Genomic DNA, 27,481 nt, shown 5'->3' with positions numbered 1-27,481 from the left:
GCACACAGAACTTGTTATATGACCACCTCTCAGATGAGTTAGGAAGAATAGGAGCACCTGTATAGATGGTTTTGGGTGCACGCTTATTTTGTCCCAATATGTATTATTATATTTCAGAGTCTCAAAGCTAGGAATAAGAAGATCCAACCACGTATTGTAGAGCCAGGTGAAAAATTACTTATGAACTTACAGTGAGCTTACGGTGTGTGAAAGCATATCAGTAAGACCACATCCGGGTGTCTGTGAATATTCTCAAGCACACTCTGCATCAGTTCATGAAAGTGTTATTCAAATTGAAGTAGAGCAACACAGTTCCTATCAGCACACATTAAAAGGACATGGCAAGCACCGGTTCCAGTCATGAGAGAAGTCATGAAGAGCAACAGAGGTTTTGAAGCACTTTATTTTAGTTGACACGATGTATTGCACAATGCCATCTTAAGGTCAGGCAAAAGTGAAAGGCCCTCTCCGATTAACACTAGCAGGAGACTAAGGGGCTCATTCTGAGCCCGGCGGGCGGCGGGCGCCGCCCGCCTGGAGGGAGCCGCCAAATGACCGCACCGCGGTCATAAGACCGCGGCGGCCATTCAGACATTTCCTCTGGGCCGGCGGGCGCTCTCCAAAAGAGCGCCCGCCGGCCCAGAGGAAATGCCCCTGCAACGAGGACGCCGGCTCAGAATTGAGCCGGCGTAGTTGCAGGGGTGCGACGGGTGCAGTTTGCACCCGTCGCGTATTTCAGTGTCTGCATTGCAGACACTGAAATACACAGTGGGGCCCCCAGGGGCCCCGCGGCACCCCCTACCGCCATCCTGTTCCTGGCGGGAGACCCGCCAGGAACAGGATGGTGGTAGGGGGTGTCAGAATCCCCATGGCTGCGGAGCGCGCTCCGCAGCCATGGAGGATTCCCCCGAGCAGCGGGAAGTCGGCGGGAGACCGCCGACTTTCCGCTTCTGACCGCGGCTGAACCGCCGCAGTCAGAATGCTCGTGGGAGCACCGCCAGCCTGTTGGCGGTGCTCCCGTGGTCGGTGGCCCTGGCGGCCACCGGCCGCCAGGGTCAGAATGACCCCCTAAATGTTGATGAGTTTTTCTTTTAATCGCATGGTGCCACAATGCGCTGACACTGATTCTGTGGCGCGATGATTGTTTAAATGGCTCAAACTCATTTTGGACATCTTTGTAGTATAAGTTGGAACAGGGGCCTCGCAGAAGCCATTTTTTTTAGGGGCAGGCATCCAAACACAATAGATCTTGGAGCAGAGCGAAGATTACAGAAAGACACAGTCTTCACCAAAGCCGATATTTGGGGTATGATGAACTGTGATGGTCTTAAGCTGATCGAAGGAAGTAGGCAGAGACTACCCTATGTAGCTACGATCAGTTCGAGAGCATACAGCGGGATTTCCCAAAAAGGTGGGGCAATCATTTTGTAGATCCCATGGCCTGGGCATCACAGGGCTCACAATGAAAAACAGGTCTAGAAGGGACGTAGAAGGGAGTTCGCCACATTACCGTATACCCCTCATCATCAAATTCCCTTAGCTGATGTTGGTGACCATTTGCATGCAAAAATAAGCAGGCAAATCCTCCACAAAGGTCTGCGCTGGCAGGAGCGGCAGAATTACGCTGCCATTGCCTCATCATCCAACCTACGCTGCCTCTACAGCTAGCTTGGTAAAGATTTACACAATATAGTGCAAAACCTGTCACATATAGATCATTATTGTGATATCAAAGTAGCAGTAAAAACTTCAGCCCACAGTAACACCCACTGCTCGCCCTTTCCACACAGTTTGAAGGGGCCGTATTAATAAGGTGGCGGTAAGCCACAAAAAGTGGCTTAACAGCACCTTGTAAATACGGTGCAGTGCACAGCGCCACCAGAACGTAAAAAAAATGTGACGCTCTGGTGGCGTTAGGGGCTTGTGCATATGCCCCTATATTTCACACACCCTTCATGACATGTTCGACAAACATCATCAGATGACTATCACTAAAATAATATGGCAGCTGTGCCAGTTTGTTGGTAATGCGATGACCCATTAAGAGCACATCCCATTCATCTGAAACCTTGTGCATGTTTAAATGCTGACTGTAGCACCAAGGGCATATTATTGATAAATTGGTGCTCTCTAACAGTACAATGCACTCCTCACTATCGCTAAAGTCCAGCCCACCAAAAGATTCTTATGTACAGTCCTGAGGCATAGCTACCTAGAGGCAAAATTAAAGCCACCCAAAAATATCACTTAATCTTGTTGTACTGTTTGCATATATCTGTTTTCTTCTGGTGTTTTATCTCAAAAGTTGGTGGCGAACAAAAGAATCTGGGTGTAGACGGAGCACCAAGAGGGCCTATATATGTCCAGGATCAGAATGGTCTATTGGTTTACCAGGCAGTGCTCGATGAGCCGGTCTGAAAGTTTAGTGTGTAGGCCATTTTTTGGTTGTTTGTGGGCCTTTTTTATGGTCTGCTAGGCCAGCTTTTATTGTTGATATCCCGGATAGTAAAACAAGCACTTCCTGCAGCAAGCTCATATCAATGCAGTCTTCCATACCTTGCAAAACACCATACAGTGTGCCTTTTCAAGTACAAAAGTGCCCTATTAGTAGCATGGGCCACATTTTTAGTTATCTTATTCTCTATTAGGGCTAATTTTATTTTGGTGCCTGGTCTTAGTTTCTCTCTCAATCCAATCCTGCATATGTCCGACAGAAAATAATGAAAGTAGGGACTTAAAATAAACCCCCAGAGAACATAGTGTTACATTAAGTTAAATGATTTGAAATAGATAAACGTATAAATAAATATAAATGAATGTTTAATTTAATTTAATGTTAAAAATATAAAAAACTATTTGTCATTAGTTAATTATAAAATATTGAATAACCTATTGTGAATTAAAAAAATGCAATAATAATTATTAAAAATGATGTAACAATAAATGTTAATTAATAGCATTTATTGATACAATATTTTTAAAATTCAAAATAGACAATTCGAGGAAAGGTGCTGCAGTATCAGTGATTGGCCATGTGTAGTGCTGGACTTACTACAAAAGTGTAAGGCCCAAATTTATGGGAAAATGACGGATCACGACGCTGCGCCAAAATTGGCAGCGCCATGATTTGTCATTTTCACAACGCAGGGATGCGTGGCATTTAAGTGAACACCCCTGTGTTGTCCCGTGCTCTCGCGCTAAATTTAGCTGCCTACACCAATGCAGGCATCCTTGCAACGTCATGCAAGGATGTCTGCTTTGAGGGGTGTGATTTTTTATGTGCGGGAAGGTGTCCCTTCCTGCACATAAACAATCACTAATGGCACTTTGTCACTTCTGTGTGTGCTGCAAAATGCAGCACACACAGAAGTGCCAAAGCGTCATTTTCAAATGACTGTTTATGTGCAGGAAGGGATGCCTTCCTGCACAAAAAAAATAATTTCTGGCATTTTGCTCTTTCTACTGTATGCGTGCTGCATAATGCAGCACGCATAGAAAAAAGCAAAAAACGAGGAGGAATAAAAGCATTCCTCCTCGTTGTGCCATTCTAACGCCACCCCTGGGGGTGGTGTTAGATTTTGGCACTGCCTCAGGTTTACAAAATCTTGTAAATCTGAGGCAGCATCAAAATGCAATGGGTGTTGCTGTGGCACGCCCACAGCAACACCCATTGCACAACACTCTGACGCAGATAACTGCGTCAGAGGGGCCCATTTTTACAAGGAGGTGTAGCACCACAAATGTTGAAAAATGGAGCAGAGGTTAGAGCCACTGGAGCGTCTCATAAATATGCCCCTACGTTACTACAAAAGTGTAACCTACTATGAAAGTGCTGTGCATGCAAAAAGTAGTAAACATACTCAAACATGTAGTTTATGAATCAGGCACGCATTCTTCACAGTGAAGGTGGGGCCTTCACTGTGTCATCTCAAGTTATAATCTTCCCTGAGAGGCAATAATGTATGTCATACTGAATCCGAAGGTTCATTTCCAGTAGAGTGAACAGAGGGCACACTGTTGTTAACCTTTCCCGTGAACTGGGAGGGTTGCCATTTATTTTCTTGAGCCCTAAATGCAGTTACTGCTCGCGGGTGATAAAGGGAGCAGGGCAGCACACCGGGGGGGAGGGAAGAAAGAGGGTGGCGGGAGGAGAAAAGCCAGGGTGCTCCCAAGCAGACTGGGAGCCTGTGCAGACTCTCTCCAGCCCAGCAATTGTGTTGCTGGGCTGGAGACAGCCCAGTGCGCATGTGTGTTTGGCCGGCCCGAGACGGCCGGCCAAACACACATGCTCTCTAAGGGGAGCGCTCTGTGCACTCCCCTCAAGTGCTCCTCACCCCTGTGGCCCGCCCCTTTTCAAGAAAAAGATAATAAACACAGTTTATTATCATTTTCTTGAAAAGGTATTGCAGCTGCCGCTGCTGGTGTTGGTGCAACACTCCTCCATCCTAACGGAGGAGCCGCCCCTGCCTAAATGAAAGCTTGAAGCAAATTTATGTTTGAACGTTTGAGAAAATGCACTAATCCCTTTTTCATCTGAAATTACTGGCTTCAACTAGTTTCTTCTGTGTCTGAACAAAGCAATGCTCTTGGTGGTTCAGAGCCAAAATGTATGGTCCTCATACTCGACAAGTAGCTCTGGTCAAAATGTTTGATTGTTCTTGTGAGATTTTTAGAGTTGGAAGCTAATTGGTTCTTAGTGATGTAATCATAAGAGTGAATTATATTCCCATGAATACTGATCCGTTCTTTCCTTACTTCAGATCAGGACATGGCTGGTGGGGTTTATATCTGACTCTGGACATTTTCACAGTTCCTTACAAGTAATTGCAAAAGGAGTTCTCGGTGGGGGATAGCGGGAAGATATTGTTACCAAGTCTTTCTATGATTTTATCAGAGGATGTGTGTTATGTTATGCTTTATAACTATTTATCATCATCCAATCATTGTAAAGCATTTTATAACGTGCTGTAAGGCATCTTTTGATGTGTCTCTTAGTTGTGTCAAGGCAGACGGTGTTGCAGGAGTGTTTTCCTGTGTGTAGGACACAAATAAACTCCCTGTTAATTACTGCTTTCTTGTTGAGCATCTTTAATTTGGCAATCTGAGCCAAGGAAAACAAACTTGTGCATTGTGAAAATTTAATCCTACCAATGGTGCTTACATTCAAGGGAAATTCACTGTACACACTCTGGGAATGCATCATCTCCTCCACACACAACTGTAAGGAACTCTTCTCAGTCATCAACAAGTTCACAGATCCCCTATCCAAAGCCACCAGCATCCCCCTGTCACAGGACCTCTGCGAAAAACTCGCCGCCTTTTTCCACCGCAAGATCCAGGACATCTACGACAGCTTCCTCCCAGAAAATACTGGCACCGGAACCAGTGACCAACCCACTCCCCCAGAACCCACCCAGACTATCCACAACTGGTCCATGCTCTCCATGGAGGAAACAGTCAGCATCATGAACAGTACTCACTCCGGAGCCCCACGGACCCCTCCCCACACCACAGATACATCAGAGCCACCCATCGCTCTGAGCTCCGGAACACAATGAACTGCTCCATCAACACTGGTATCTTCCCTGAGGACTGGAAACACTCTGAAAAATGCTCTCTCCTGAAGTAACCTTCGGCCAACGCCCCAGAACTAAACTATTTCTGGCCCATTTCGCTGCTACCCTACTCTGCCAAAGTACTGGCGAAAGCAATCAATGCAAAACTATGGAACTTCATTGAGAATAACAACTCCCTGGACAGCTCCCAGTCCGGCTTCTGCAGCAACCACAACACAGAGGCAGCCCTCCTGGCAGCCACTGACGACATCCGATTACTCCTAGACCATGGCCAGACCGCAGCGTTCATACTGTTTGACCTCTCAGCAGCCTTTGACATAGTCTCCCACAGCACTCTACGCAAAAGAATCCACGACACAGGGATCCGTGGAAGACCCTTCCAATGGATCCACTTCTTCCTCTCCAGGACGACGCAGAAGGTCAGACTTCCACCCTACACATCCACACCCACAGGAGTCAACTGCGGAGTCCCCTAAGGATCCTCACTGAGTCCCACACTGTTCAACGTATACATGGCCCCTCTCGCAGCCATCGTCAGAAGCCACGGTATGAACATTGTGTCATATGCCGATGACACACAACTCATCATTTCCCTCACTCAAGACACGGACACGACCAAAAGGAATTTCCACTGAGGAATGGAAGCCGTCACCACCTGGATGAGAAAAAGCTGCCTCAAGCTCAACTCTGAAAAGACTGAGCTCATCATCTTCGGAAACGCCACCTCAGGTTAGGACAACTCCTGGTGGCCCACATCCCTCAGCGACCCCCTTCACCAACTGAGCACACCTGCAGCCAAGTCATCATCCTCGACTCCTCCCTATCCATGACCCGCCAGGTAAACTTATTCACCTCCTTCTGCTGGCACACACTCTGCAAACTTCAGAAGATTTTTAGATGGATGCCAGCAGACTGTTGGAGGACAGTCACTCACGCCTTATTCACAAGCAAGCTTGACTACGGCAACACCCTCTACGCTGGCACCTTGACTAGAAAGACTACAACTCATCTAGAACAACGCCGCCAGATTCATCCTGGACCCCCACGCCGAGAACACATCTCCCAACACCTGAGGACACCCACTGGCTCCTGGTAGAGAAATGAATCACCTTCCAGCTACTCACCCACACGTACAAGGCCATACACAATACAGGACCAGCCTACCTGAAGCACCGCATCTCCTTCCACACCTAGCTAGATCCATCTGCTCTGCCCAGATGGCCCTGCTCACCATCCCTTGTATCTGCAAAAACACTGCCAGAGGAGGATCCTTCACCTATGTCACAGCAAATAGCTGGAAAAACCTCCCCCTGCACCTCATACAAAGCCCATTGCTCACCATCTTCAGGAAGAACCTCAAGACATGGCTCCACGGATGAGGCCCCTTCCCTTCCCCCTCCCCCTAGCTCCTTGAGACACTTATGGGTGAGTAGTCACGCTTTACAAAAACTGATTGGTTGATTGACTATACTGCAGTTTCAATGTTGAAATTTACGTTGAAGGTGATGTCACTGAGGAAGTGGTATGTTCACTGAGTGTAAACATCTTAGCAAGCATTTTGATGTTGGGCACGTAATGTTTTGAAAATACTGTATCTCACCTGCTTTATGACTTTCCAGCAATTGCCTACCATCGAGAGTAACAAGCACTAGCTTGTGTTGCAGACAACGGATGTGTTTTCAATTATTACATTGTGCAGGGGTATATCTGCTCTTAGGAATCTCTCATTAGATTGCAGATTTGGAAGCATACAGAAAGACTGGATAAGGGATGAAGGGCCTCATTTACAAAGAAATTACACAGCGTTATGCTACAAGCCACCTTGCTGCAACATACTGATTTATTTTGAAAGTGCAGAGATGCAAAGTATTCACATAAAGTGACACATCCCTGTACTTTCCTCACCTCTGGTACACAACTGCTGTCTAGCGCCAACACACACACCCTTGCCCCATGGTGCAAGGGTGCCTGCTTTGCAGGGATGATTGTTTATGTGCATGCCCGGTGCCGCCTGATATCCACAATTGGTATTTTGTGCTTTTTTGGCACTATTTGTACTGAAATGTTTTAAATTCCATATCTCCCATTCTACTGATTGGATTTTTGTCTTTCTGGTCTTGTCTTATTTATTAAAATCTACACTATTTCTCTAAATCTCATGTTGGATCCTTTTATTGTGTGTTTTCCCTGTGTTACTGTTTGAAATGTTGCCCAGATACTTTATACATTGCCTCTACGTTAAGCCAGACTGCTCTGTGCTAAGGTAACCTAGGGTTCAGCACAGGCTAATTAGGGGTTCGTTTGAGACTTTACCCTGACAAGTGTTGTGGTTGCTGCATGAGTAGTGTTTCAATCTCCTCAACCAGTAGCCCAATTTCTTACAAAAAGGAATAAGCTTATTTTCAATCTGAGATCTGGTGGGGTTCACTGGAGGTATGTGCAGAGTCTGGTTCTCATTATACTATTATCAATGAAGACGTTTGGAGAAACATTTGAATTAAGAAGAGTGGGTCAACTTTATGTAAACCAGCTATACAACTGAAAGGATACAGAGGGGAAAAGATAGATTTTGGGGTTTCAGAACTTTAACCTTTATGTTCAAAAACAGGAAATTGGTAGGCAAATTATATGTGGCCAAAAAGGGCGTGTATTGGGATGGCACGACTCAGGTGAACTCCATAAAGTTTTAGACCCGAATAATAAAATACAATTTGTGACTCTGTATGATGGAGAAAGGATTTGTAAATAAGATTTAGGTTAAATTATCTAATGTATTTAGTGATGGTATTGGTAAATCTTTGGGTTTTGAGTACAAAATAGTGATGAAGGATGATACGATTCCTAAAATGCATAAAGTTAGAAACGTGCCCCTGTCTGTGAGAAGTAAGGTTTGCAGGGAGGTCAGGGACTTATCAAAGTTATTATTATTGAACCTGTGGAAACTTCTACTTGTGTTTTCCCTGTGGTCGGGGCATTCAACACCTCAACAACACCACCGGTGGATCAATTCCCTTCGCCTAAAATTTCTGAAATGTTGAGTTTAGTCATTGGGGCAAAGTGGTTTTCAAATCTGTCTTCTGTCTATCACCAAATTCCTTTGAAGCAGAAAGCAGAATGCTCGTGGTTTCCATTTTTCAGCATTTAGGGGGTCATTCTGACCCCGGCGGTCTGAGACCGCCGGGGCCAGGGTCGGCGGGAGCACCGCCGACAGGCCGGCGGTGCCCCGCAGGGCATTCTAACCGCGGCGGTTCGGCCGCGGTCAGATGCGGAAAACTGGCGGTCTCCCGCCGGTTTTCCGCTGCCCGTGTGAATCCCCCATGGTGGCGGAGCGCGCTCCGCCGCCATGGGGATTCTGACACCCCCTACCGCCATCCTGTTCCTGGCGGGTCTCCCGCCAGGAACAGGATGGCGGTAGGGGGTGCCGCAGGGGCCCCCGTAAGAGGGCCCCACTATGTATTTCAGTGTCTGCTATGCAGACACTGAAATACGCGACGGGTGCCACTGCACCCGTCGCACATACCCACTCCGCCGGCTCCATTCGGAGCCGGCTTCCTCGTGGGGAGGGGTTTCCCGCTGGGCTGGCGGGCGGCCTTCTGGCGGTCGCCCGCCAGCCCAGCGGGAAAGCCTGAATGGCCTCCGCAGTCTTTCGACCGCGGAGCGGCCATATGGTGGTTCCCGCGAGGCGGGCGGCTACCGCCGCCCGCCTCAGTCATAATCAGGCCCTTAATGTTCAAAATGTTTGTGAACATCAAAGGAATGTTTTGCTTTCAGGATGACATAATTGTGTTTGTTTTTAATCTAACGGAATACATTTTAGGACTGGAAAAGGCTTTAGAAGCCTTGAATGCAAATGGTCTACTGAATAAAACATCTGTAATCTTACTTTGCTGAGAATCAAGTCAGTGCAGAAGGTGTAAAACCTAAACTTAGTTGAAGCAATTAGTAATTCTCCTGCTCCAACAAGCAAAGATGATGTGAGATTGTTTTTGGGTGTAGCAAAATTTTATTCTAGGTTGTGTGTAATTTTGTGGAAAAACATGTCACATTAGACAACTTTTGAAAAACTGTGGAATTTGAGTGGGGTGACAGTTGTCATAATGATTTTAAATCTGTCAAGGATGTTATAGTCAAGTCTCCTGAACTCAAGGGTTTTCATATTTCTGCTCAAAATGTTGTGTGACCACTGATACTAGCTCAAAAGGTTTGGCTTTGGTGTTGCCCTAACTCAAAAGGGGCAGAGTGATGGTGAGGTGACAATAGCCTTTGCTTTGTGTTCTTTATCACCATCAGAAGGAAGATAAATATTCTAGAAAAGTAAACTCTTGCATGAGTGTGGACCTCATAACATTTTTGTCCTTTTATATGGGGCAAGCTTATCATGGCTTGTACTGATCATAAGCTTCTAATAAAATGTGTTCACTACCAAAGGAGTGATAAAAGCATCTGCCAAAATAGCAGAATTTTAAATGAGGTTGCAGGACTTTAAATAAAAAAGTATGTATGTACCAGGTAAAGTTAATGTAGTGCTGATCTTTTGTCAATAATGCCTTTGGACATGTTGGAATGCAATGATGAAGTGTGGGACAAATATAAAAGTGTAATTATTCAAGATGATAAGTATGCTAGTTTGAAGTTGAGTTGAGAGCTGATCTAGAGACTATGAAAGAGATTAAGTTTTATCTGAAATCAAAGAATATGTGAGGTATGAGTGGACCAGAAATGATATATTAGCAGGAATATTCAGAACTTTTGTGGAAAATTAGAGATGAATTGTCAGTGGTGGGTTGTATTGTAAGGAGGGGTGAAATATCATTTCCTACGCGTGGTTTGGTTTGAACAATGTCATTATTAAGCTAGCCAAAGCAAGGCATTTCGGCACTGTGCAAACTGCATTGGTTGCCTGGTTTGGACATTTCTATTGAGACAATGGTCAAGAATTGCATAACATGTAACAGAGTAGATAAATCTTTAAATACTTGTAAAATCCTATGTGCATCCATGAAATTTCTAAGAACCCTTGGGAGATCATTGTGATAGGGATTATGGGACCGATTGTCTCACAACGTAAGTATGTTGCATATATTGTTGATACTTTTTCAAGTTGGCCAGTGATCAAGATATTGGAAGGAGCAGATACTGATTTGGTGTTGAAGTTTTGGATGACATTTTTACAAATAAGGGTTTACAAGTCATCAGTGAGAGCAGTGTACAATTTATGTCTAACAAAGGCAAGGTGTACTTTGAGAGAGGTGACTTGGGCATAGAACTGCATCACCATAAAACTCAAGAGGAAATGTCACGGTTGAGAGGTTCGATTGTCATCTCAGTGGTGCGGTGGTGCTGTACCATTGGCTATGTCTTCTTGAGAAGATTGGGAAATTCCAGTGTTTAAAGGGCTTTGGATGTATAGAACAATGATAATTGTAGCCTCAGGGTTTTCACATTTTGAGTTAATGAGATAGGGACTTACATGACCTAACAGTAATCCAGGATGGTTTGTTTAAATAATTGTTATTCATAAGTCAATTGATAAAGTATAATATCAGGGAGGCTCATGATGGTATCGAAGAGTATTATGATCAGAAATATGTTTCCAGACTAGAACATTATTGTAGGGCAAGTGGTTCATGTAAAAAAATCTTGGAATGTGTTTAAAGGCAAGAGTACTTTTTTGAAGACTTGCAGAGCTAGGTGTGGTGTAATGCTGTCCATCTCAGTGTTGGTAAAGTATGGAATTTTAACAGAACTGCAATTACTTCAGATCTGAGTAGCAGAAACAAAATGATCACCGAGGCATCGGCGACAAACAGGAGAATGATATTTTCGCAAAGGAGAACAAAATTGCTACTGTACATAGGAATGAAGAGACCAGAAGTTTGGACATTCCAAATAATGTGGATGTAGATTCTGAATATAGCAAAGCTAATTTCAAATGTGAGGATCTTTGGGTTGATTAGGTGAGCGCATTGACACGAAGGACAGCTATGGGTGGTTCATCACATCTCATTTCAGTATAAGTGTACTGATCCTAATCAACCCAATGATACTTAAGGTGACCAACCACCTCAGTGTAGCTGTTTGTGATTCATTCATGACCTTGATTAATTACCTTCAACACTGAAACCTTGAAGGTATATGGCCTCTTTCAAACTTGTCCATACCACACGATATTTAAACATTGAACACCCGTCCTCATCTTGAGGAGATCCTGCCCCGTGTATGGGTCTAAATGCTTTGACACAACCAAATATAGAAACTAAGACCCAAAATAATATTTTATCAGCCAAAACTGGCCGCCCTACTATTTTTTGTTTTTCCTGTGTTGTGGCCCCAATCAACGCCAAGAGGGTTCCTGGATTCGGAACATTTGCAGTGGGTCACTAAAACTAATGTATATGTCAAGTCACACGTGATTCGATAAACTCCAGACTGGAATGTATATCTAAACAACTCATCTTGTGTTGAATAAATTATCCCATTACTCAAGGACTGACCAATTAACTACAAAATTGCTCTTAATTTTACTTTGTGTTTTTATGTGCATCACTGTCTTTTTTGTCACTGATCACACTTGTGAAGTTTGTTTTGTGTGCACAAATTAGAATTTATGCTAAGAGTTTATGATAATACTTATTTAAACTTACCTGCTGGTAATGCTTTTAATAAATACATGCAGACAACTCATTTCTGAATGTGCTCTGAAACGTATTTTGAATATTTATTGCAAAAAACTTTTATTTGAATCCTGCTGTGATTTTTTCACTTGACGATGGAACTACCCACACCTGTACTTGAAACTATACTCAAATGTGTATAGCATGGGAAGCAGCTGTTTGTTTTGTTTGATTGACTAGAGGCCCAGCCTCCTTTGCTTTATAAAGATTCTTGTTACCTCAGATCATGACTTGGCTGGCTTGGTTAACTGTGACTATTTCTGAATCTAAATATATTTTCGGAGTACATTGCAAATATGTGAGTAAGGAACGCTTGATGGGAGATGGATAGAAAATATTGATCGGCTGCACAGTGGAGGGGTGAGAGGAAAATAAACTTGGACCTTCTTCCTTCCATAAAATCTATACATACAAAAAAGATCTAGTTCAATATGGTCTCCTTCCTACTCAAACAGAGTTATCTCTAGAAATTGCAAGGCCCTCACCCACATAAAATGTGCCATGTTTCATCATCGGGCTTCCCACACACTGGACCCAATGGAGACCAAAGTGGACTCTACCACCTTGGGTAGGACATGAAGTCTCTGAATCAAAAAAAGTGTGGCCATATTATTGAAGGTTAACCTACTATGTTATACTGTCACTTATTCTAGCTGGCGAACGCCATATTAACATGCCTTCTGAAAAAAAGATGTGTGCATCAGCAAATACCAAATAGCTCCAAAATCTTAATGCCTGGTCAGACCAGGCATTATAATGATGCACAGGCACAGGTATATAAGGAAAACACTCATTAGGCACTCTGGCAACCAGCAGGGCAAAATGGACCAACTACTGCTCCAGCTTGGCAATCATAGATAGCGAGATCGACGATGCCAAGCACCACCAGGATCACCACAGGACACTCAATCACCACAACACCAATCACCAAGGCGGCACAATAGGAAAGAGCAGATATATCATCAAAGCACATCCGTCCTTGGGCAAAGAGAGGAGACCCTCATCAGATATTATCGTCTGAAGCCAGAGTCAATTGTCCATCTACTCCAACACATTGCACCAGCAATCATACCCAGAGTCAACATGTCAACAAACATACCACCCATGATCAACCTCCTGGCTGTGCAGCACATGCTGACCTCTGAATCATTTCAGTCAACTGTGGCACAAATGTGTGGAATATCCCAACTCTTCCTCTCTGCCTTACTGTCTACTGTCTTAGATGCCATTATCCACCTCACTCCTCACCATGATATCTTCCCCAACACCCAGCAACTTCAGCAGGAGTAGGTTTTTATGCAGTTGCTGGGTTCCCACATCTGCTGGATGCCATGTTCTGTATGCATGTGCTACTTGCCCCTCCTGATGAAGCCGGCCACCTGTATAGGAACAGGAAGCACATACATTCTATCAATATGCAGGCCATTGGGGACCATCAGGGACTATTCACCAATGTGGTGGCCAAATATCCTGGAAGTGTGCATGATGTCTATATCATCCATCATTCAACCATCAACCAGTGCTTCCAGGATGGACAGTGTGGGAATGGCCTACTTGTAGGTAAGCATACAGCAATTACATAACAAGTAAAACACACAGGACACATGGTGCAAACAATACAGACACACAACACTTGCCACACATGGATAGGGACACATGGCTGAACAATGACCAATCCATGTGCAACATGCATCACTACAAAACTCCAATCCACATCTTCAGCACACAGTCCCCAATGTACAAGGCCCTAGTACCACTGGAGTGTCATTATTGATGATGCTCCTGTATAGCAGTGCCTGCTCTGCATTCACACAGTGGTGTTGAGCCACTTGTGGTGTCTCAGTGCTGCATTGTCGACCCTTTCACATGCATCACTCATGGTTGAAGGGGCGTACATTGGGTCATGATGTGGGTGTGCCACCGCAAAACACATTGCATGTTGGCATAGCCCCACATTTAAGGCAATATATACATCTGAGGCAGCACAAAAAAGTAAGGCCACCTTAGGGGTGCCGTCACCATGTTTCAACAAGGAGAAATGCTTTCCACCCTAATTGTTTTAGCTCTTCCAATGTGTGCTGAAGTCTACAGCACACATAGAAAGAGCAAATTCTCAACATTGATATGTCATATGCAGGAAAGGACACCTTCATGCACATAATCACACAACCTTGCAATGCATGCATCATAGTACCATGGTGCTAGGGTGCCTATGTTGGAACTTGGCAGCTGGGTAAATGTCAGTGCAGTGGGTGAGGACAGAAATGCGCCATACTTAATAGCAATGGCACACTGCTGGTTTGTCCAAGTGGTGCAGGGCTGTGTAGCAATACACTTCCTGCCCCATCCTGTGCCACAGGGGCTTCTGTAATATCCACATACATGGCAATACATTCCAAGCTACCATGCCACACTTTACATGATGCCTACACACATGTGCATGTGAGTCATGAAATATTGAAAACAGCCCTATGTGCAAAGTGAGGAATATCATGCCCCCATTTATGGGCAATACACAGGGAACAGCACCTGTCCCGTGGCACGGAACACACAAAAAAGGTTCAATTTCACACAACATGGTTCATTGGCAGGTCATATGTTTCAATAAATTCCTTCCGAATTTGTCAACATCACACACATCCTGCATGGGTGAACTGTCTTGCTATGCAAATCACACAATCACCATGCCCCTGAGGCTGCACACTTGACTGGAAGGTTCGCCACAATACACCAATATAATCATGTATGCAAATAGGAACCCACAACGCAAAATGAAAGTCCGATAGACTGATAGCCTACAGTACACAATCTGGCTTCAACTTGTGGGAATCACTGCACAATTTAAAAAACACGGTACCTATGTAAGCCCCCACACGTATGCTTGCACATTGTGTAGGCTACTTTCCTTCCCAGTCACACTGTCAGCAAGTCCCCCTGTGTTCTTGTCCTTGTCTGTACCCCAGGTTTGCAGCCATATCCCTGTCCCAATGTATACAAATGAAGTATCAATGCACAGAAGGAACAAATTGCAACCGATCATCACAGTGTCATGTAAGTCCCTAGTAAATAATAGGGCAAGTCTGACATCAATGACCTGTAAGTCCCAAGTAGATAATAGAGCAAGGTTGAAACAAAATTACCCGTAAGACCCTAGTAGATAATGGGGCAGAGGGGTTTAGTTGTTCATTTTGTTACCTGCACTTGAGTGTGCAGTGCTGTGTAGCCTGCTATCCCTGTCTTAGGGCAGCCATGTCATGCATAGTGTGTGCTAGAACAGAGTCTGTGCAAAACTACATGGTGAGGTATTCTACAGGCAAAGTATATGTACAAGGAACATTGTCACAAATATCTACCTTAATGTCCCCCCAGGTGCCTCCTGCATTTTGTGGTCAATAACTTTGAACATGGACAAAAGCTAAGAGGCACCCTAGGGCCTGGAGTATGGGGAAACAACCTCTGCATATTTAGGTACAGGAGAGATGTATAAACAGAAGCCAACATTTCATTCACCAATATAAGCAAAGATAGTTCTCTGTAGAAGTGCTATGACGCATGAATGAGTACAAGGATTATGGAAGTGATATCCCAGAACATACCACGTTAGGTGGCTGAAGATATGACACATGAAGAACACATAATACTCAGATGCATGTCATGTAAAAAAAACATAATAAATGTCTGTCCACCGCATTTCAAAATTTGGCTGCACCATAAAATGAACCCCCGCCCAACTTTGGATGTCAGCCTGCTCTCTGTACATTGCGATGTGGCACAATTGTATGACCCGTGCGCTGTCCGACCTGTGGACTGTTAGGCCACATTCCATGTCAAGTCCATGGCATGCTTGGGGGTAATATGGGCAATGAAAGAGCTGACATCACAAAGTTGGCACATTCCCAGAAGTCTGTAGCTGTCAAGTACTTAAATAAATGAAAATGTGGCCTTTTGCGTTGCCAGTTCCTTGTAAGGCATGTATCATCACCCGTGTAAACTTCATACACATACATAGGACACATGTGGAGAGCAGTAGGTGGCACACAAAATTTCCACAAGCAAAACAACGATCCACATGACTATCAAAATGTGAACATGATCATATTACACCATACATCTTCAAACACACATTACACTCCTTGCTGCTAAAAAAACGATGCATAGTTAATATGCATTTTTTAAAGTATTGCATCTGCAAAAAAACATGCATGCCAAGCAATGCATTTTGTTGCGACATGGAAAAATGACACATTTCCGCATAGCGTCAATAAAAACGATGCATTGTAGAACACGTGCTGCATGTGCACAGGTACTGAGGTAATAGATGTGCCATGCGGCAAACCAGGAACTGCAAAGTTAGTTTAACTTTCTTTTGCACTCACAGTATTTTGTTTGTCTTACAGGGAGGTTGTGTTGGTTTGAGCTGTGATTTGGAGTGCTGGTGGAGTGGTGTTTTGAACTGTCTTGTTGTGTCCCTGTACTGTCCATTGTGTCTATTTTGTGTTGTGTATTGTTCTGTTTTTTTATTATATTGTGGGGTATCTATTATTGGAGTAGTTTGTTAGTTGGGTTAGTTGGGGGTAATTCTGGGGTTTATTGTAATTGGGCATGGTACCGTGGTTTGTGAATCTTAGGCTGTCGGGGAAGGGAAGGGCCTGTCACCTTGGTCCAGAGGAGGTTTGGGGTTTCATATGGTTAATTCCGCATTACCTCCCCCAAATGGTGGCCATGGGTGGCAGGGTCATCCAAGGGTACAGGACAGAGGCAAGAAAGCCGCATTGGAGCAAGGTCCTGTCCCACATGAACTGGATATACCAGGTGGAGAGGACTGTCTTTCAACTGAAGCATCACTGGGCAGACCTAATAGCACGGGAGGGAGACCTTTGGGAGTTCCTCAATATTGAGGTTGGCGGAACTGTTGGTCAAATCTTTGTGGGTGACTCTTGTTCTGCAATTGCAAGTTCATGTCTGTTTGACATAGGCCCTTATTTACAAAGTTAAGCTTAAGGGCAGGCAAGTGGGTAGTGTGTCATTGCAAAAATACATCCATGAAAAGGCCAGTAAAGCATCATACTGAAGACAAATGACTTGTTCTTCACCTTATCCCCAGTAAAGTGTTTTTCACAAAAGTATGATGTGCAGCAATGTTGTCACAACTGTGTCATGGCTGTAGTGAAATTATTTCACTGGATGAAGTGTCCATGTCCACTAAGGGATTGACAGACGTTGTTTGTTGTGTAGTCATGCACACGTAATGATAGAAGTGATGCAGGCTTAAAGGAAATCATGCCTGAGTGTGTCCTTTGAGCCTTGTCTGTGCAGAGTGACATCACAATTTTCTCACTGACAGTTTCATAGTAGATGTTTTCAGAATTATTGTTTTGAGATTGCAGCCTACATGTGGAGAGACAACTTCAGACAGCCTGATGGCTCATGCAGGACATCCAGCGACTGGAAATGGGGTTGGGTGGGTTAATTGAAACTATGCCTTTGGCGAAGTTGTAAAACTTTGCATATTTTCATGGAGAGCAAAAAACACTTATTACTCTGAGCTTCACTGGCTTAGGGATTCACTCTACCCACCCTTAAAATGAATTAATGAGTGTCTTATATTGTAACATCACAGTTACAAATCAAGGGTGTACTGTACACAATTGAGGGCTAACAGTGCTTGGTGCAGGAGATGCTAGAACAAAAATAAGGAGTGGGAAAAGCATCAACAAAAGAGGATAGAAGTGGAGAAAGCAAGGATGCTTGGAGAACAGTTGTATTTAGCCCTGAATGCAGACGTAGGGATTTCAAAACAACTACCCTGTATTCTTCCAGATTATGGAGGTGCTTTCCAAGGCATGCACCCTAGCAATGAACACAACATACCCCTAAGACAATGAAAATGAGCATTGGTTGCAGCATTACCTCTTGCTACCCCAGCAATGCATTCTAATACACGTGTCCAATAGGAACTAACAAACTGTCTTTGTAAGTTCAAGTACTGAGGCATTCATATTCCTGAGCTCCACAAATATTTTATCTCTGGATTTTTATGCTATAAATCAAGTAAAATAGAGCACTGAGTTAAAAATGTGAATTAGATTAGACTGCTGATTTTTTTAACGGAGTCTTAGGGCGTCATTATGACCCTGGCGGCCGGCGGTAAGCTGGCGGTAACACCGCCAACAGGCTGGTGGTGTTCCGCCAGCTATTATGAATGTGGCGCTATAGTCACGCCATACCGCCGGCCCCTCCACAATACCGCCAGCCCAGGGCAGCGGTGCAAGCATCGCTGCCCTTGGGATTATGAGTTCCCGACCGCCAGCCTGGCCACGGCAGTAAACACTGCCATGGAAAGGCTGGTGGTAAGGGGGACTTGGGGTGCCTCTGGGGTCCCCTGCACTGCCCATGTGTGAGAAAGTAGCCTCTTTCTAGCCTTGTTACCCCCACTTAGGGCCTGTTTGTGAGTGTATGTCAGGGTGTTTTCACTGTCTCACTGGTATCCTGCTTGCCAGGGCCCAGTGCTCATAGTGAAAACCCTATGTATTCAGGATGTTTGTTATGTGTCACTGGGACCCTGCTAGTCAGGACCCCAGTGCTCATAAGTTTGTGGCCTATATGTATGTGTTCCCTGTGTGGTGCCTAACTGTCTCACTGAGGCTCTGCTAACCAGAACCTCAGTGGTTATGCTCTCTCATTTCTTTCAAATTGTCACTAACAGGCTAGTGACCAATTTTACCAATTTACATTGGCTTACTGGAACACCCTTATAATTCCCTAGTATATGGTACTGAGGTACCCAGGGTATTGGGGTTCCAGGAGATCCCTATGGGCTGCAGCATTTCTTTTGCCACCCATGGGGAGCTCTGACAATTCTTACACAGGCCTGCCACTGCAGCCTGAGTGAAATAACGTCCACGTTATTTCACAGCCATTTTACACTGCACTTAAGTAACTTATAAGTCACCTATATGTCTAACCTTTACCTGGTAAAGGTTAGGTGCAAAGTTACTTAGTGTGAGGGCACCCTGGCACTAGCCAAGGTGCCCCCACATTGTTCAAAGCCAATTCCCTGAATTTTGTGAGTGCGGGGACACCATTACACGCATGCACTACATATAGGTCACTACCTATATGTAGCTTCACAATGGTAACTCCGAATATGGCCATGTAACATGTCTAAGATCATGGAATTGCCCCCTCTATGCCATCCTGGCATTGTTGGCACAATTCCATGATCCCAGTGGTCTGTAGCACAGACCCTGGTACTGCCAAACTGCCTTTCCTGGGGTTTCACTGCAGCTGCTGCTGCTGCCAACCCCTCAGACAGGTTTCTGCCCCCCTGGGGTCAAGCCAGGCTTATCCCAGGATGGCAGAACAAAGGACTTCCTCTGAGAGAGGGTGTTACACCCTCTCCCTTTGGAAAATGGTGTGAAGGCAGGGGAGGAGTAGCCTCCCCCAGCTTCTGGAAATGCTTTCTTGGGCACAGATGTGCCCAATTCTGTATAAGCCAGTCTACACCGGTTCAGGGACCCCTTAGCCCTGCTCTGGCGCGAAACTGGACAAAGGAAAGGGGAGTGACCACTCCCCTGACCTGCACCTCCCCTGGGAGGTGTCCAGAGCTCCTCCAGTGTGCTCCAGACCTCTGCCATCTTGGAAACAGAGGTGCTGCTGGCACACTGGACTGCTCTGAGTGGCCAGTGCCACCAGGTGACGTCAGAGACTCCTTCTGATAGGCTCCTTCAGGTGTTAGTAGCCTATCCTCTCTCCTAGGTAGCCAAACCCTCTTTTCTGGCTATTTAGGGTCTCTGTCTCTGGGGAAACTTTAGATAACGAATGCAAGAGCTCATCTGAGTTCCTCTGCATCTCTCTCTTCACCTTCTGCCAAGGAATCGACTGCTGACCGCGCTGGAAGCCTGCAAAACTGCAACAAAGTAGCTAAGACGACTACTGCAACTCTGTAACGCTGATCCTGCCGCCTTCTCAACTGTTTTCCTGTTTGTGCATGCTGTGGGGGTAGTCTGCCTCCTCTCTGCACCAGAAGCTCCGAAGAAATCTCCCGTGGGTCGACGGAATCTTCCCCCTGCAACCGCAGGCACCAAAAAGCTGCATTACCGGTCCCTTGGGTCTCCTCTCAGCATGACGAGCGAGGTCCCTCGAATCCAGCGACTCTGTCCAAGTGACCCCCACAGTCCAGTGACTCTTCAGTCCAAGTTTGGTGGAGGTAAGTCCTTGCCTCACCTCGCTGGGCTGCATTGCTGGGAACCGCGACTTTTGCAGCTACTCCGGCCCCTGTGCACTTCCGGCGGAAATCCTTTATGCACAGCCAAGCCTGGGTCCACGGCACTCTAACCTGCATTGCACGACTTTCTAAGTTGGTCTCCGGCGACGTGGGACTCCTTTGTGCGATTTCGGGTGAGCACTGTTTCACGCATCCTTGTAGTGCCTGTTTCTGGCACTTCCCTGGGTGCTACTTGCTGCTGAGAGGGCTCCTTGTCTTGCTCGACGTCCCCTCTCTCTCCTGGTCCAATTTGCGACCTCCTGGTCCCTCCAGGGCCACAGCAGCGTCCAGAAACGATTTGCAGCTAGCAAGGCTTGTTGGCGTTCTTTCGGCGGGAAAACACTTCTGCACGACTCTCCACGGCGAGAGGGATCCGTCCACCAAAGGGGAAGTCTCCAGCCCTTTTCGTTCCTGCAGAAACCTCAGCTTCTTCTGTCCAGTAGAAGCTTCTTTGCACCCGCAGCTGGCATTTCCTGGGCATCTGCCCATCTCCGACTTGCTTGTGACTTTTGGACTTGGTCCTCTTGTTCCACAGGTACCCTAGATTGGAAATCCGCAGTTGTTGCATTGTTGGTTTGTGTCTTTCCTGCCTTATTCCTCTAACACGACTTCTTTGTCCTTAGGGGAACTTTAGTGCACTCACTTTTCAGGGTCTTGGGGAGGGTTATTTTTCTAACTCTCACTATTTTCTAATAGTCCCAGCGACCCTCTACAAGGTCACATAGGTTTGGGGTCCATTCGTGGTTCGCATTCCACTTTTGGAGTATATGGTTTGTGTTGCCCCTATCCCTATGTTTCCCCATTGCATCCTATTGTAACTATACATTGTTTGCACTGTTTTCTAAGACTATACTGCATATTTTTGCTATTGTGTATATATATCTTGTGTATATTTCCTATCCTCTCACTGAGGGTACACTCTAAGATACTTTGGCATATTGTCATAAAAATAAAGTACCTTTATTTTTAGTATAACTGTGTATTGTGTTTTCTTATGATATTGTGCAAGTGACACTTGTGGTACTGTAGTAGCTTCACACGTCTCCTAGTTCAGCCTAAGCTGCTCTGCTAAGCTACCATTATCTATCAGCCTAAGCTGCTAGACACCCTATACACTAATAAGGGATAACTGGGCCTGGTGCAAGGTGCAAGTACCCCTAGGTACTCACTACAAGCCAGTCCAGCCTCCTACACCATGCACTTGGCATGGGCATTGCAGGGGCCCCCAGGCATAGCCCCTTTGTGCATTTCACTGCCTGAATTTCAGGCAGTGACATGTGCGGCGGGTGCTACTGCACCCGCTGCGCATCAGCATTGCCGCCGGCACTATTACGAGCCGGCAGCAATGTTGATGTGACTTTTCCGCTGGGCCAGCGGACGGTAACATTGTTACCGTCCACTGGCCCAGCGGAAAACTCGTAATAGGGAGCCAGAAATACCGCCGGCACTGGTGGTATTCTGGCTCCTGCAGCCTCGGCGGTCTTTTGAAAAGACCACTGAGGCTGTAATGAGGGCCTTAGTCTATTTATGAGGATGTTTTTACGGAACTGTACAAAGTGATGTTCAAGCTAGTATCCCTAAGACGTGTATATCTTCACATTATTTCTCTAGGACGGCTTCCCCATTGTCTAAAATAATGCACTATTTGGGTTTTATAGGATGGATAATGAACAATAAACAAGCATGGGGTTTTGTTGCAGCACTTGCGAATGAGGTGTGTAGGGCACAGAAAGGACCATATTATGGCATCCCCTCACAATGTGGCATCTTCTTCCCCTCACCTAAGACACTCCACTTATCTAGGTCTTCTTCGCCTGAGTCTTTCCTTGTCCATCAGATCCTTCACATATGTCTCCCTCTATTGACCAGCTCATGGAAGGCAGAATTCAAGCTATATTCTGATATATTGCAGTGGCCTTTAAGTCTGGCTGCAGTCTGGCTCATATGTTTCTAGGTTAAAAACGCATCCTATTCCCATGCTGTGGATCTCATGTGCCAGTATTGAGAATTGCAATGTAGAAATGAAATAACATCCCAATACAGATCATGATTGCTACATCATTTCTCAACTTCAGAAAGGAGGTCAAAAGTAATAATGATATGGCAACATCCATCTACCAAATCATTCCCCCTCCCCTTCTACTATGATCTGTACTCAGATTTTTCCTAATTAGGGTAATGCTACTATTAGACTTGGCATCATTGGAATGGTCTCCGTAACTTTTTGCCTTTACTTCTCAGGTTGCTTCTTTGTGCTGGACTCTGTTTTTGCTGTTTTTTGTTTGCTCTGGACACCTTACCACTGCTGACCAGCGCTAACTGCAAGTGTTCCCTTTATAAATTGTATGTGTACATTGGCTTATCCATGATTGGAATACTTGATTTACTGTTAAGTCCCTAGTAAACTGTACTAGAGGTGCCCAGGGCCTGTAAATCAAATGGTACTAGTGGGCCTGCAGCACTGGTTGTGTCACCCACATTAGGAGACCTGTGAACATGTCTCAGACCTGCCACTGCAGTGTCTGTGTGTGCAGTTTTAAACTGCCAATTCGACTTGGCAAGTGTATACACTTGCCAGGCCTAAACCTTCCCATTTTATACATGCAAGGCACCCATAAGGTAGGCCCAAGGTACCCCCATGGGCAGGGTGCAGTGTATTTAAAGGTGGGCCATGTACTTATGTGTTACATGTCCTGACTGTGAAATACTGCCTAATTCGGTTTTCATTGTTGCAAGGCCTAGCTCTCTCATAGTTTAACATGGGGGCTGCCTTTAAATATTATTAAAGCACAAATTTCTTTTGGGAACAGATAGACATGTGGAGCTTGGGGTCTTTGAACTCACAATTTAAAAATACATCTTTTAGTGAAGTTGTGTTTTAGATTGTGTGTTTGAAAATGCCACTTTTTGAAAGTTTTCATTTTCTTGCTGAAACCATTCTGTGACTCTGCTTGTTTGTGATTCCCTGTCTGAGTCAGTCTGACGGCTGTGCTGTTTAACCCTCTCCTCTAGACTGTGACACAAAGGGAGCAGGGATGTAGCCTGCATATCCTGATGGGCCATCTGGGCTGAGTGGAGGGGAGGAATGGTCACTTACGCCTGAAAGGGCTGTGCCTGCCCTCACACAATTCAGTCTCCAATCTCCCAGTGTGTGTCTGGGGCCTGGCCTGGGTAAGGCAGGATTTTGAAAACAACAGAGACTTCTCTTTGAAGTAGGCCTACTTCAAAGGCAGAAAAGGGTATAAGAAGAGCACCCAAAACCCCTGAAAATCAGATCCCTTCTGGAATCAAGAGGAACCTCTGCCAAGGAGAAGATCTGAAGAGCTGAGGAGAAGTTCTGCCCCTGCCTGTGACTGTTCTTTGTTGGGCTATCCTGTAGTTGCTGCTTCTGCCTGTGAAAGGGGACAAAGGCTGAACATTGTTGTGCATTTTTGCCTGAGAAGAATCTCCAAGGGCTTGAACTGAGATTGCCTCCTGTTGTGGAAGTCTCAGGGCCATCAAGGACTTCCCCTGCCAGCACCTGGACTCTCTGCTGAGATTCCTGCCCTGCCAAGTGGTGCCTTATCCAGTTCCTGTGACCTTGAAAAGTGAAGTTGGCAGACAAGAACTGAAAATCCACGCACAGACCGCCGTGTGGGGAGGTTTTCGACACACCTTCGGGACAGTGCTAATAAAGGACACGCTGCCGGCTTCGCTGCTGAAATCAACTCTCAGATTGACACAATGCAGCTGGAGAAACGACGCGCAACACCTACTAACGGAGGCAGATAACAGTGCCCCACACAGTGCGGTTTTCTGATACTATGCAACCTGATTTCCCGTACATCGTCCTTGGACATCAAAGTCAGCCCGACTCTGCATGGATCTGAGGTGCCCCGTCCAGAAATCGACCCATCGCTCTCTTATGAGGGAGAAAAACAACACATCACTGACCCAGCCGTAGAAGGAACCAAGGCAAGGCCTCACTTGCGAGTAAGGAATCGACCTATCGCTGACGTTTCCAACACAAGCTTGCCTGTGTGGCTTTATTTTTTACGCTAACCAGGTACTTTCTGTAACAACAGCATTCTGTTTTTACGACTCCTATTCTTAAAAAATTCATATCTTGACTTTTGTATGTTTGATTTTTGTCATTTTGGTCTTGTTTTGTTTAGATTAATATTATCTATTGTTCTAAACCTGTGTGCTGTCCTTTTGTAGTGTTCCCACTGAGTTACTGTGTGTGTTGATACAAATACTTTACACATTGCTTCTGAAGTTAAGCCTGCCTGCTCGTGCCAAGCTACCAAAGGGGCGAGCGGGGGTTAACTGAGGGTGATTCTCCTTTACCCTGACTAGAGTGAGGGTCCTTGCTTGGACAGGGGGTAACCTGACTGCCAACCAAAGACCCCATTTCTAACATTGGTGATCAGCAGTCGGGATTGGACTTGTATTTGTACTTGACATACAGTGATTAGGTGTACTCTACTGTTTTAAGTGCAGACCCTTACGTGACCACATACCACTTGTCTTTGTGATGTTTGCTTTTTCCTCTTTTTGGACCCTTTTTGTTCTACTTCCATATTTTTGGCTGATCCCCTGATTGACTTTTGAACTTCATTGGGAACTTGTTTTTCTGCCTTTGGAACTTTGCACTTTTAACTGTTCATCATGTCTCAATCTGGAAATGCATCAGCTGGAGCTGTTTTTGATTTAGGAAACTGAAGAGCTATAAAGATGCCCAGTTCAGGCAGTTCTTCAAAAACCTTGCTTGTCCCATGGGTGGGCCTGGTATGTCCAGGGAGAGGGTCTCCAGGGCAGGTAGCAGTGTGTCATTCAAGGGTCTGACCCCTGAAGAGTTACAGGACAGACTGGCAGAGAGGCTCACCAGTTGGAATTGGAAAAGTTTGGGATGCAAAGGGAGATGGGAGAGAGGAGGATGGCCATAGAGGAGAAGAAGATACTGCTGGCTCATGGGCTCAGCTTGAGAGAGCTGGAACAGAGGAGCCAGTCTAGCAGGGATAGTGACAGTAATAGCGCAGTGCAGCCTGAGAGGAAAGTGCACATTCCTAAGGACCTTGTTAAGGATTACAAAAGGGAGGATGGGTATGAGTCTGCCCTTCATATGAATCTGGTCCCTGAAGCTCATTGGGGGGTGAGTCTGTGGAAGCCCTTTGAGGTAAAGGGATGGGATGCTATGACATCCTTAGGGGATCCCGAAGGGCTCACTTACCCTATCATGAAGGACGCCCTGATTACCAGGTATGACATCACCCCTGAGCAGTAAAAGGACAAGCTTAGGTCCATAAGAAGAAGGAATCTCAAACATGTTTGGAATGTGTTGATTCCTTTTGCAGGTCACTGGATGGTTGGGTGAAGGGTAGTAAGGTGACAATGTATGAGGTGCTTTACAACTTGATTGCTTGGGAGCACTTGTACAGTTTATGTTTTCCAGAGCTGCACCAGCATTCAATTGACAGCAAGCTGACTGACCCCAGGAAGATAGTACAGGAAGCGGACCCTTGGGAGAGCACCAGTGTCCAAAAGAGGTATGGGGGCGACCATGCCAAGGGTGGGCAGGGTCCCCAACAGAAGAAGTGGGGGGATAAGGGTAAACAGGGAGAGTTCTCAAAAGGGCCCCAACCTAGATCCCAGGGTAAAGAACCCCAGCCCCCAGATGAAAAGAAACCATAGGTCTCTACAGGGAAACCTGCAGAGAAGGGGTTCCGCAAGTGCTTTGCATGTGATCATGAGGGTCACATGAGCGGGGACCCCAAATGTCCCAAGTGGACACCGGCACCCAGTCACATGGTTTGGCCAGTGTAGCGCTTGGGGAGGAGTTGGTTCCAGGTGGGTGGGAGCCAGCTGAGATGACCCTTGTCTCACTAGGGGACAGTGAGATGTTCCAGAGGACCCTTGTGCCTGATAACACTAAGAAGTACAGGCGCTGGGTCGCCAACCCAACCGGAGAATGAAACGACGTACGGCCTCACTTGCGAGTAAGGAATCGAAGCATCACTGACTTTTCCGACGCACACTCGACTGTGAGGCTTTTTTTTACGCTAACCAGGTACTTTGTGTAACAACAGCATTCTCACTGTTTTCTAAGGATTAAGACTCTGAAGCCCTCATTATCACATTGGCAGTAAATCCTGCTTACCGCCACACTGACGGCTGCCAACTTACCACTGCTGTGGCAGATATCCATTCTCCATATTCTGACACACACACTCCAATCAGTCAGTATACAGCCACATACACAAATCCGCCAGACCAATGGTCAGTGATAAACTGGGGGTATCAAAACCCACACCATTAGGCCAACAGAACAACACCCACCACATTATGACCCACAAATCACCACGGTGCACATTCAACGGCAGTAAGCCATTGGCGGTACATACCGCAGCGCTCAAAATGGACACACACAAACAAAACAACAACACATTGGACAATTAAAAAAACAAACACCTGACACCCATACATATACCACACCCACACACTCACACCACTATAAAATACATACCCTCATTACCCACAACCCTTTACAAACAACAATGACTGGCAGGATATTGACACCAAGACCACTGACACAACTCAATACACATACTATTCACACCTATACACCACTCACGCACCCCGCATCACACACCCCAAAACATTACCCAACACACCCTCACCAACACACCTCATACAACACCCATGGCACCACAAAGACACCCGCGTTTCACAGAGGAGGAGCTAAGGATCATGGTGGAGGAAATTATCAGGGTAGAGCCACAGTTATTTGGAGCACAGGTGCAGCAGATATCTATAGCTAGGAAGACGGAGTTATGACAGAGAATTTTGGACAGGGTCAACGCCTTGGGACAGCACCCAAGAATTAGGGATGACATCAGGAAGAGGTGGAATGACCTACGAGGGAAGGTACGTTCCATTGCAGCATTACACCAGCTTGCCACCCAGAGGACTGGCGATGGACCCCT

Source organism: Pleurodeles waltl, chromosome 5 (genome assembly GCF_031143425.1).
Source record: "Pleurodeles waltl isolate 20211129_DDA chromosome 5, aPleWal1.hap1.20221129, whole genome shotgun sequence".
Classification (NCBI taxonomy): Eukaryota; Metazoa; Chordata; class Amphibia; order Caudata; family Salamandridae; genus Pleurodeles; species Pleurodeles waltl.
The sequence above is the reverse complement of the archived record's forward strand: the minus strand, read 5'-3'. Positions refer to the sequence as shown.